The sequence below is a fragment of the Pomacea canaliculata genome, linkage group LG14, assembly GCF_003073045.1.
Source record: "Pomacea canaliculata isolate SZHN2017 linkage group LG14, ASM307304v1, whole genome shotgun sequence".
Lineage (NCBI taxonomy): Eukaryota > Metazoa > Mollusca > Gastropoda > Architaenioglossa > Ampullariidae > Pomacea > Pomacea canaliculata.
Window position 1 is genome coordinate 13789219 of NC_037603.1, and position 11550 is coordinate 13800768.

General features: G+C 40.5%; 1 long non-coding RNA gene across 1 annotated transcript; it reads right to left on the reverse strand.

Annotated features, from left to right (window-relative positions):
• Positions 1-6098: 6098 nt before the first annotated feature.
• On the reverse strand, positions 6099-9046 carry LOC112555929. Its single transcript, XR_003097563.1, has 2 exons — positions 8824-9046; positions 6099-8069 (listed from the first exon to the last, which is right to left on the reverse strand). It is a non-coding gene; the product is annotated as an uncharacterized LOC112555929 (long non-coding RNA).
• Between the last annotated feature and the right edge of the window lie 2504 nt (positions 9047-11550).

Sequence of the window (11550 nt, forward strand, 5' to 3'; positions counted from 1 at the left end):
CAATGCAATGTCTTCGCGGCTCAATAAAAGGCTTCAGTGAGTGGCAATTGCTCGTTATTGCTACATACAGCTGGTAAACCTTTGATAAACCTTCAAACGTAAAGTGTCAGAAAAGGTGACAAGAGACACTGGAGATTATGGAAAGTACTGCACGTTGCTTAGTTACGCACCTGAACCGTTTCGACGGAAAACATAGTCTTCTTTGACCTCGACCTGTGATCATCACACCCTACCCCGTTCGGAAAGAGAATCATCGGTAATAATCTCTCACCTGCACTTCTCTCATTATCGAGGTGATGAGTTATCAGCGATAAATGGCACGAGCCCATTATTATTTTAACGCTAACATAAAACTGAATGTCGTAGATTGCTCGCGCCAACAAGCAACCATCCTCTCTCTCACCCACACACACACACCCTTATCTCCTACCACCCACCCACCCAAACACACTCACAGAAGTTTGTCAGTCTTTATTCTGCGACTGGTCGCGGAAACAACGAACAATTGATTTTCACGAACCTTGCAAACAACTTTAGAGATACCCTCATAAATATGCAGACAAGTCCTGATGAGCAATAAACAGAGTGGAATATGTCGGACAGAGCATTACCTTCAGAGGATGGAAAACAAAATAAAAAATTTCGTAGAATAATGATGGTGTGGAGAGATCTATAAACAGAACATTGCTTGATCATTCTATGAGATAACCGCTCCAGCGGTACTCCCACCTACCCCTACCCCCAAAAACAACAAAATTCAATGATTCTGTGCCCGACGATTCTAGTGAAAACAGGAATCTGGTCAGAACTGTTAAGAGTATTATGAACTATGAGTGAGTATCTTTCTTCTATATAAGATAACCACCCAAGTCTGGAACTAACAAAGACCTTCTGGTCACTGTAAAAGGAGTACAGGATAGGGTAAAGGTCTGTAGGAACAGGTGCAGACAAAAAGTCAAAAGAGAGGAATGTCTTATCATTCAGCACATCCCAGAGAAAGATTGACAGAGTTGGCGATAATAACATCAGGTGCCCCTATGGCCAATTAATGCAAAAGGACTGATGAGGTTTGATGGCTTTGAGAACTCAAAACTCGTTAGTCACAATTTTTAAAATCCAAGCTTTAAGGTGCTCAAAAATGACTGGGTAAAATTCAGTTGACCTTTTATCTGTTTCCGAAATCAGATTACTAAGTCATTAAAACAAAATTACTCAGTGTCTTTCACGAACTCTCCTTTTCGAGAATCGGGTAATAACTGAAAGTGGTTGTAGGTCTTTTTATCTGCTCTTTTCATTTTTATTAACCAACCCTCAATAACTTTACAACTACAAAATAAGAATCCCAGATGCGCACTCTGTTTAATAACACATTCTAGGCATCTAATATTTCCTCCGTTTTTTTTCTCCTTATCCGACTCCATTCGACCCACATACTCCCGCAAGGCACAGTTTGAAATACAAATATCTGGACAGCGTGTGTTGAAATCTGTTCACAGACTCCTGCAGTGTTGTGTAAGTCCTTGAAGTTCTCACGAAAGTAGTTATAAAGGAAAAGAAAATCTGTCTATTGAAGCCCTTCATATTTCCAGCCAAGGTGCCAGATGTTTAAGCGTACTAAAGAGATGAGGAAGTTAAGTTCCAGTTGCTTCAGCAACAGCATTCTGCCAAAAGTGGCCAAAGTCTGCAGTTTTATCTTTTCTTCAAATCCATGGTGAAAGGTGTCTTCTACACGGCTCTCCATCGTCTGCCAGAGGTACAGATCGAAAGATTGTAAAATATCCTTTTTTTATTTTTAATTTGCTTTTTTGCTTTTTTAAGTTTGGTTGTTTTTTTTTTTTGTTGTTGTTGTTTTTTTTTTTTGGGGGGGGTTCTATTTTTTAAATTACTTTGATTATTTTTAATGATTCTTTCCTTTAATGTTTTTTTTTTTTTGTTTCATTCTTTCATTTTTTCTTCTTTTTTTCTTGTCATTCCTTCTTGATTAACAATTTTTTTTTTATTTCTTTCAAGATTTTGTGCACGATTGTTGATTACTTTTAAGAACAAGTATTTTATCTACGGATTTTCTCCCTTCTAGATTGAACAGTGTTAATGGTCACAACGGGCCGGCAGCAGGGACAGAAAACGAGACACACCGAGAGGAAGAGAGAGAGATCTGTTGACAGAACTGAATAACTGGCAATAACAGAATATCGTCTGTGTCGTTTCATGCCAAATGCCCTCCGTTTGCATTTCAATATATCGAGCAGTATTCTTTGCAGGGGATTTGTTTTAAGAAACGCACATCTTTAAAATTGAAAGAATTAAAACAAACTGAGAAAATTTACGACAAAAGACCACAGCCCAATCCCACATACCACCCACTCTTCCTCCAGAGATGGAAGTCACAAATCCCGCAATAATGACAAAGCTCTTATTGACTTCTGATGAGATAACGGCGATGTATGACGAGGTGACGGACGTCCCAGCAAGTAACGATGTAGAGTCAGAACCGCTTTACCAAGCTTCTGTCTGGCTTTGGAAGATTGGTTTCCCCGTTATCCTGGCGGCTGGCACTTTTGGTAACGTGATGGTCATTGTCATGCACCGCCGCCTGGCGGCCACCCAGGACTCCAGCATTTCCGTCTACTTCACGGCGCTTGCGGTCTCCGACCTCCTGTCTCTCTGGTTCGACCCGGTCTTCTGGTGCTTACAAGCGTTCGGCTTCACCGTCGTCAACGATGGCGTCTGCAAAGTCCGTGTCTTCCTGGCTTACCTGACAGGCCATACTTCTGCCGCCATTTTGGTGGCCATGACCTTCCAGCGCGCGGCCTCCATCTTGTGGCCGCATCGGGTGAATGACATGTGTAACCATGGCACTGCACGGGTTGTCACTTGTCTCGTGTACCTTCTCCTGGTTGTTTTAAACGCTCACATCCTGTTCGGCCACCGGATGGAACCCACGGACACCCAGCCCGAGGCGGTTTGTTTCTACGGTTATGTCGCCTCGGATTATGAAATCTTTTTCCGGCACGTGTGGGGCTGGATCGACACGCTTCTCTGCGCCATCTTGCCTTTCTTCCTTCTCCTGGCTTCCAATGCTGTTCCTCATCCACAAAGTGGCCCAGTCGCTACGAAGAGCTCGAAGCAAGCTCTCCGCCGGCAGTGCCGACCAATTCGGTTCTCGCGAAAAGGCGGTGGTTTCCATGACGATCACCTTGATCAGCATCTCCGTGGCGTTCTTCGTGCTGGTCCTCCCGGTGTCCGTCTACCTGATGCTGGAGGAGACCTTCTCGCAAGGCGCGGAAGAGGACGTCAGCGTGAAGGCAGCCAATGAGCTGGTTATGGCCATGGGCAGCATCCTATGGCACACCAGCAATGCTATCAACTTCTACGTGTACTGCCTGACAGGAGTGAAGTATCGAGAAGAGTTCATGAACTTGGTCTGCCGCAAGCAAAAGGGAAGGTCTCGACCTAAAGTCTTCAGCACCATTTCCACTGTCACTGAATCGGTATAATAATAATAATAATAATAATAATAATAATAATAATAATAATAATAATATAATAATAATAATAATACAGTATTCAGTACCTGGACTAAAAAGTCTCATAGTGTGAAACCACCTCGAGGTGGAAGCACTTTCCCGTTAATGCAAGGAAGCAGCCAATTATTTTTTTCTTCGCTCCAAGCACACCATTATAAAATAATCTAATTCGGGTTTGCTCAATGTACTTGCGACACATATGTTATCACCCTTCCCTCCCAATGCGGTTATTAACACCTGTTTTGAGAGACCTAGATTGGTTCGTTGACTCTGTCGCGCACGTGACAATCGCTCGATGATGACACTATTAAGAAAGCTTATTTATGCTTCCTGTCTGTAAAGGGATGGCATGTGTAAAACTTTTTACAGTGTAGCAGGACCACGTGATCACCTACTATAATGAAAGCGTATGACATTTTTGTTTCAGTAATGCTCCATTCTTTGCCATATTCGTCTTTGATATTAATGAGTTTAAGAGTTAATGTCGATATCTTAGAAAGCTTGCTTCGAGTGGACTCCAGAAACTTAACCACTTATCTGATGTTTTGCTTCTTGTTCACAGGATATTTTGTTAAATCGAAATGAAAGCACCGCTGAAAACGGAATAGATCGCTAATTAGTTTATATTTAGTAACGCTTATGGACGTGCAAAACTTTAGCTTCAGAAATGTGGCGAAAATTATGAAACTGATCTTGTCTTTCCAGACTTCTCCGTCGATTGTACACGGCATCAACAACGTTAACGAATGATGGTGATCATGATGATTATGGTGGTGGTGAGGGTGGTGGTGGTGGCGGCGTTATGATAATCATTATCATGAAAACGAAATAAAAGAACTTAGCTTTACTATTAAATGCACATATATTATGTTAAAAAGTATTATATCACCGCTGTGTTGTGTTTATCAGGAAATATGCTCCCAGAAATTCTTGCCGCTGGGGACACTGCATTGCTGACATTACCTATTACCTCAGATGGTAAAGTTTAACTCGTCCAATCAGAAGCTGGTTTGAGAAAGCGTGTATTAGACTAAAAGATGCATTGTCCTCTGATTTCAAGCCTGCAGTGGGACCTTCTTAGCCGGGCAGTCGCTTGCTCGCCTTAGGAGTCCACTGTCCGGTCCTCGGCTGTGATTTAGGCAAAAGAAGTTTGTTAAATTTCTTTCCCTGAATTGTTGTGATTTGGACTGTTAAACAGTCGCCTTCAAGCTTGTCATCGCACAGTCGCTGATGTATCAAGGTCTCTACGCTTACAATGACCGTTGGCGTTATAATCAAAAAGAGTCGCTTTTGTTTGTTTGTTTGTTTGTTTGTTTGTTTGTTTGTTTGTTTGTTTGTTTTTTGCGCGATATTTCTGTCTGCAAAGTGTAGGTCACTGTAGCAGCTGAGCTTCAGTAGAAACTTCATAATAAGGTTAACATACTTTCAGAAGAACTTTACTAGCTTGTGGGTGATGGCAAGGTTGCAGACTGTATCCGAGTTGATGGCTTCTCATCATCAGTAGTGGCTACGCAATACTTTAATTTTGTGAGAGGAGGAGTAAAACGCTTTTAGCCTGCCTTTGAAGGCAAATTTATTTATATTTATTTATTATCTGGTTCACAATTACTGATTTCCTGGTTGTCGGTGCTAAAACAGAATAATTTTGATTTAAAGAAACTCGTTTAGTAGACACTGTAAAGCGGGTGACGTTTCGGTTACGAATTTTTTATGTTAGGGGAAAAAATTACCCTTGTCCTCCATTGTCTCCATCGTTATGTTTTGCCTGTCGGTTATTCGTGACTAATCACGATCAATTGAAGTGTATAGCCACTTTGATCACTTGCTGGTGCAATAGCTCCGATATAACCAGTGGATGACTGTTTGTTGGTGTGCTAAACATGTATCAGGTCATTACGATAGAATCTATGTACTTAGGGAAGTACTAATCCCCAAAAGTCGAAAAACCTGTTCATTTGTCTAGGTTCCGCCCATTATGTTCTAGGATACTGGCAAAATCTGTCGATTTGTAGGAAATATTATCGTTTTAAAATTTCAGAGTAGCCAGCTCCTGGAGCCGTCGTACAGTGGCTTGATGGTGGTTTCGGATCACCTTCAACATAACTTTACTTGGGTAAAATTAATGATCAGACTCATCCTGCAATAGTTCTTACACTGCTCCACTCTGCTTCTCTTAGGCAGGGGTGCGACTAGTGACTGCGTCCATTCTTGAGCCACTGCTTGCCCAGATCTTCCGATACAATGTGGAACCTTCACTATGTCTTCTTCGCCACCTTTGATCAACTCCGCTGGAGTATTGTCCATCACGAGGGATTTTCCTCCCTTCAGGCTCAAAATAGCCTGGTTGATCCTCTTCACATAGGACTTGCAGGTCTTCTGGGTCAGCGTTCGTTTCGTGCCTGAGGCGTCTTTTTTCGTCCGATTAGGAGATGAAGATAAAATTAGGTGAAGAAAAATATGAGAAGAAACGGCTTGCAACATACTGTCAGGATTAGGAATGCTTCTGTTCTCAATAATAATAATAAAACAGGTAAAGAGAAGCATGCACAAAGCAATGACAAACAAAGCAACTGAATTTTTAAGCTTTATTTTATTTGGTCTCTTTTCCCTTTACCCTTCGTTCTCTAATTTTAAAGCGAGGATAATAATATTGAATATTTTCAGTTCATTGCCTCTGGTGACCGACATACGGTACTCCATCTGGTTTTGGGCATAATGTTCTTACTTTTCAAACGATGCAAATGGACATCAGCCTGTGACACAATGCCATTTACATCGCAAAGCCGATTTTCGTTGCAGCTTTCTACTGCCCCTCCAAAGTGCAACAAAATCTAGCATTTTTCAGAATTGCATGTATATCTTGATTCTGTGGACAAGCTGCCTGTCCATTTCTACGACAGCCGAGCTGTTAAAATATATCCGTAACAAAAGACATACTTGTCTTTTAAAGACGAAGAAGCAAGAAAAGTATTTCATGATAATTTTTGAACTTTGACAACAAAATTATGGTGTAAATACCTGTCTTTTTTCTTCTGGATTAATCATTTCTTGAGCTGTGACAAAAATCTTAATTCTTCTAGTACAGATAGTGGAACTGATAATGCACCAATATCCCCCACCCTAAAAAAAAGGTAATCATCAATTCCATGTCGGTTTGTTGATGAACATGACAAGTTGAAGGACATGGCGGATTACATTCACGCACATTTAATATTTGTGTGTGTGTGTGTGTTTTCCATTGTCACACTCGTGATTTTGGAATGTTACATATCGGTGTAAAGTATATGACAGTGCTTATAGACACTGATATTGAATTTATTATTATTTATTATTTAATTATATTTCTTGCAGTGCAGTTCTTTGTTGTGTGGCTGTGAATGATTCGGTTGGTGTGTGGTAACCTCTGCAAAATAGACCATTATGCGAACAGGTTCATCACAGAAAGAAGCAGGAGTGGAAAGGTCCAACCTACGACTCATACTCTCGACTCTTGATTACCAGGCAAACATAAACATCTTTATGAAAATATCAAGCAGCAATGAAAAATATTACGCGAAAATATCTTTAAATTTTTGTATGTAAAGCTCTTTGAGTCTGGTTGGTGCTGGATAAATTGCTGGATGATCATGGTGATGATTATAATGATTATGATGATTATTATTAAAACAATGAAAATTTACAATGCATTTTTGCCATAAATTTATTCGATTGGGCTGGTTTGCTTGTTTTGCTGCTTAAATGTTTAAGATAACATGCGGGTAATTTCCAGGATATTTTTTACACTTTAAAAGCTATATACATCGCTTTCTATTAATTCATATGTTTAAATCGAGGGTAGATATAAAGTACATACCTCACCGCTTTAGTCATGCATTGGCTACACAAGAATTCATTTCACCTAGATAGCTCTGAGTAGTATATTAGACAACTCTGTGAGCGGCATACTCGCTGTTTATGCTTTCCACTGTCTGTATATCTCGAGTGTCCTGGCTGCTACTCTTCACAGCAGGAGGCGTGTTTTTGTTACTCAAGGCCATAATAACAGCGGCGACAAAAGCGACAACGCAGCCGATGAGATCCAAGGCAAAGCTCCAGGAGAAATGGAAGATGACGGTTCCCTCCTCTTTCGGGGTCTTCCCCACAAAGACGAGCAGCCCGATGAATCCCACGACGCTGGCGATGCAAGCGACCACTTCCGGTATGCGCGAGAAGCTCCAGAGACACGTCAGCAGGACGACAAAGCCAGCGGAAAACGCCAACCCGACCACAGCGAGGCACTGCAGGGCCACCACCGCTTTCAGCCATTCCGGAGGGTCGCCGAGACTAGAGGCGCAGGCCACTGACCCCGCGTGACCGTGGCAGACGTGCCAGAGCCCTCGGTGAATGACGATGGTGTCGTCTACCGTCGTCTTGGAGCCGTACGTCCAGTAAGGAGACACCATCCCCGCCGTCAAGCAGGCAAAGCCGAAGTACAGGAGGACGATGCTGATTTTGTACCACGTGATCTTTCGAACCGGAAGTAACGCCATGATTCTGCGAACACTTTTATGGATTAGAATTTATTTATTATCATGTGATCACTTTGTCAGTAACAGCTGTCAACTATTAATCAAAAGAACTGATTTTTTTTTTTGGAAGGGTAAGGAGGGGGAAACATCATTCTTTTCGTTTTTAGGAAATTTCCATGCCCATGATATGCACTAGAAAATATTACCAGCCCCAAGTATAGGAATGAATACATGTTAAGCATTAAACTGAAGAGGAGAAACTTGTCATTCCACCTGTAACTGAGATTAATGCTCCACTTTGTGATTATAAAGGCTAAAGCAGGAACAAGGGCGAATGGGCGTTGTTAACGGCGAAAGAGAAAAAGGAGGAACCAGTCTGCCTCACGGATAAACAGAACGAAGACAACGTTGTGTTGACAGTATAAACATTATTTACAGTACAGAAACATGCAGTATAACATTCATCAAAAACACTTCCCTTTCTTCTCTCCATTGGCAAAAATCTTGGATAAAATAAACATCTAATACATCAAAAATAAATCCTTTTACACAAATAATCTTATGCTATTCGGGTTCGACTGTTCATGCTATTTATGTTTTCTAGCCACCAAAGAAACATTGCATTTCATCAATGAGAAAGCTAAATATATTTCACTAAAAGATAATGGTAATTTATCAATACGAAAGCATGGCCTTTGGTCAGTGCTGAAACAACATGACTCTCCTGACTGCAATATTTACATCTCAGACAGCTAGATACCAGCTATGAATTGAAAGAATTGACCTACCATATGGTTGCTGCATATGGTCGAGGCAGCTGTAAGTCTTTGTAAGCTGTTGCCTCTTTGTTTTGCTTCGAAGCTCAAGCTTGCAAGTGTCCCTCAGACAGAGGGCAATGACGATGTAGGGCGGTGCAGGCGCCAGCGGCAGAAATCCATGAATTAATGCCGCGGATCGAGACTGGAAAAGCCGGTTTTCGAATTTCCATAAAAATTTCGGTCTCTGCCAGGTAGGCTGTTAAAAACAAAGCAATTAAAAAACTCAATAGTTCTGAGAACACCGCAGCTATAATCGTCGTCCATCTGACAACAACACGGGACATAATGGCAAGTGTTGTTTACGGCGTAGGCATTATGTTTGGGTAGGAACTTTTGTTGGTTTATCACTAAGTTAACAAAGGACGGCATTAACTGTCTACAGTAAATAGTGTACATTAGCCAATAAATGAAATTTAAAGTCCAAGGTAATTTAAAAAAGTTTAATTTCTCAACAAAATTTAATAACAAGAGCTTTTTTTTTCATCGTTAAATTTTAGTTTATTTTGAACCACCCATAATTTTATCTCCAATGTGCACGTATCTAAAATGTGAAAGAGGGTGCATGCTGAGAAGAGGTAAAAATGTTAAGCTGAGTAATTTATGCATTGAATTGACTAGAAATACCCTTTGACTGAAATAATAGCGAGAAAGGCTTGGTGTGTAAAATAAACAAAATCGGCCATAGCACTGACCCCCCGGGTCAAAGGTGTTACTGCTGGTCAACCAATTTGGTCTGAGTTCTACCCAGAATGTAAGACTCCAACCGTGGTAGGGCATAAACAAACGGCAGTGAGACGACAGAACAAGAGTGAATAATGTTGCCAAAGGCTGCTCATTGGCCTGACAAGGCGAGTATCGACACTTGCTCCTTATCCGCTGAACTCAAAATCACATTAATCACTTTCAACAAATCCATTTCTGTGTTGTGGAATGGTCGATAGGCAGACTATTGAGGGATGTTAACTGTTGTTTCAATGCGATTGTTTTCCTACCCTTAGGAGAAGAAGACCAAAATCGAAAACTGGTGACTGTGATTTTTCAAATTGTTTACTCCAAGGGAAGACCTTCGGAAGGGGTCTTGCCATTCCAGTTTTGAAGGAGGTAGAGAACACGCCTGATATTGAATTTTTATTGATGATTTGAGTCATGGACGTGTAGACCAGATCGACACACACAGAAGGTTGGTCGGGATAGGGTCAGTGACCTGTTTTAACCTGAGAACAATGTTCTTAGAATCATTTTGAGACACCGGTCTGATTTGATGAATGCACATTGTGAAAACGGGACACTGTTATGAAAGGGCAACGACTACAACTTTTGCAGAAATCACACTTTGAGATTTCCTCGTATAAAACCGTGGATTTGGCTTTTATATAAGATGCAACTTGGTTGCAGTACGTTTCCCAATATCATAATCTACTTGTAGACAGGCGAGAATTATACCAGGCAGACTCGAACCTGTCGCACTTTGCCTTCAAAAACAAGTCGCTATACCTGATAGATACATGTTCTTTGGTGAGTAGGTATGATTTGAATGATGGTGAATGAATCTGCTAACCCATGTGACGGCCATTTAACACTGATAGCTGTATTCTTGTACAAATTCGTGCATGCGAGTGCCTCAAACCCATTTTTGTTGGTAAGACGCTGTTAAGAGATGAGGACCTGGCAGAGCTGTTAGCCATCTCCTCTCCAGAAGAACTGTCCGAATACTTCTACATTTCCAAACAAAACATGATATTGTAGCTTACATTACTAATTATAATGTGATGATATTACTGTTGACTGGCATCGCTGAAAACATTGCTTTGGTGTGTAAATAATAGCATGTGAGATCACAGCACATGTTTCACTCTTTTGTAAATAAAGACTGTATTATTTCTTGAAAATAAGCATTTAATCATTTATGTAAATGGCCAAAGTGAAATAAAAAAACATTAATTTTGCTCACATTTAGATCTTTATTAAAGGAACAATGATGAGGTGTTGTTATTAGTCAGTTGCTCAAAAAGTGAACCTCTGCATAAATCACACACCTCTGAGGACACATTCATAATATCAGTTTATCATTTAACATTAAAACTGGCGAAAAAAAGCTGGACTAAAATAAAATACAACTACAAACACAATGATCCAAAAATAGCATCTACAAAAAGAATGGCATCTGTGACCATCTTGTGTGCGCATGGAATTATTATATATGTTGTGTGCATGTTCGGCTCTATCCTTACCAACCTTCTGTTTGACTAATACATTCTTGCCTCAGCAAAACCATGTTTTATGATTGTGTGCATGCAAGTGTATTCTATGTACTTTTCTTTCATCTCTTTATCTTCCTTTCCATGTATTATATTGCAGTAAACAAATATGCAAATACTAAACTCGTGACAAATGTAAAAATGAAAGTATGAAACCAGAACAAACTTAAAATTTTAAAGAGCGTGTCCCAAGTCATTTTATTAGGTAAACTGGGAAAAAAATAAGTTACTTGGGCAGAAATGTATCAAACAAATGTACATGCTCAAACAAATATTGCATAACAACATATACTCTTGCATGGAACAGGCTGAGCAATGAAGACAGCTAGCTAAGGTACACAGCTGCTTGTTTAGCTGAATGTTTCATGAAGGAAATAGTCTTTATGAGGTCTTAGCTTCAAGACAGCCCCCTCCCCCAACCCGACTGCAATATAAAATT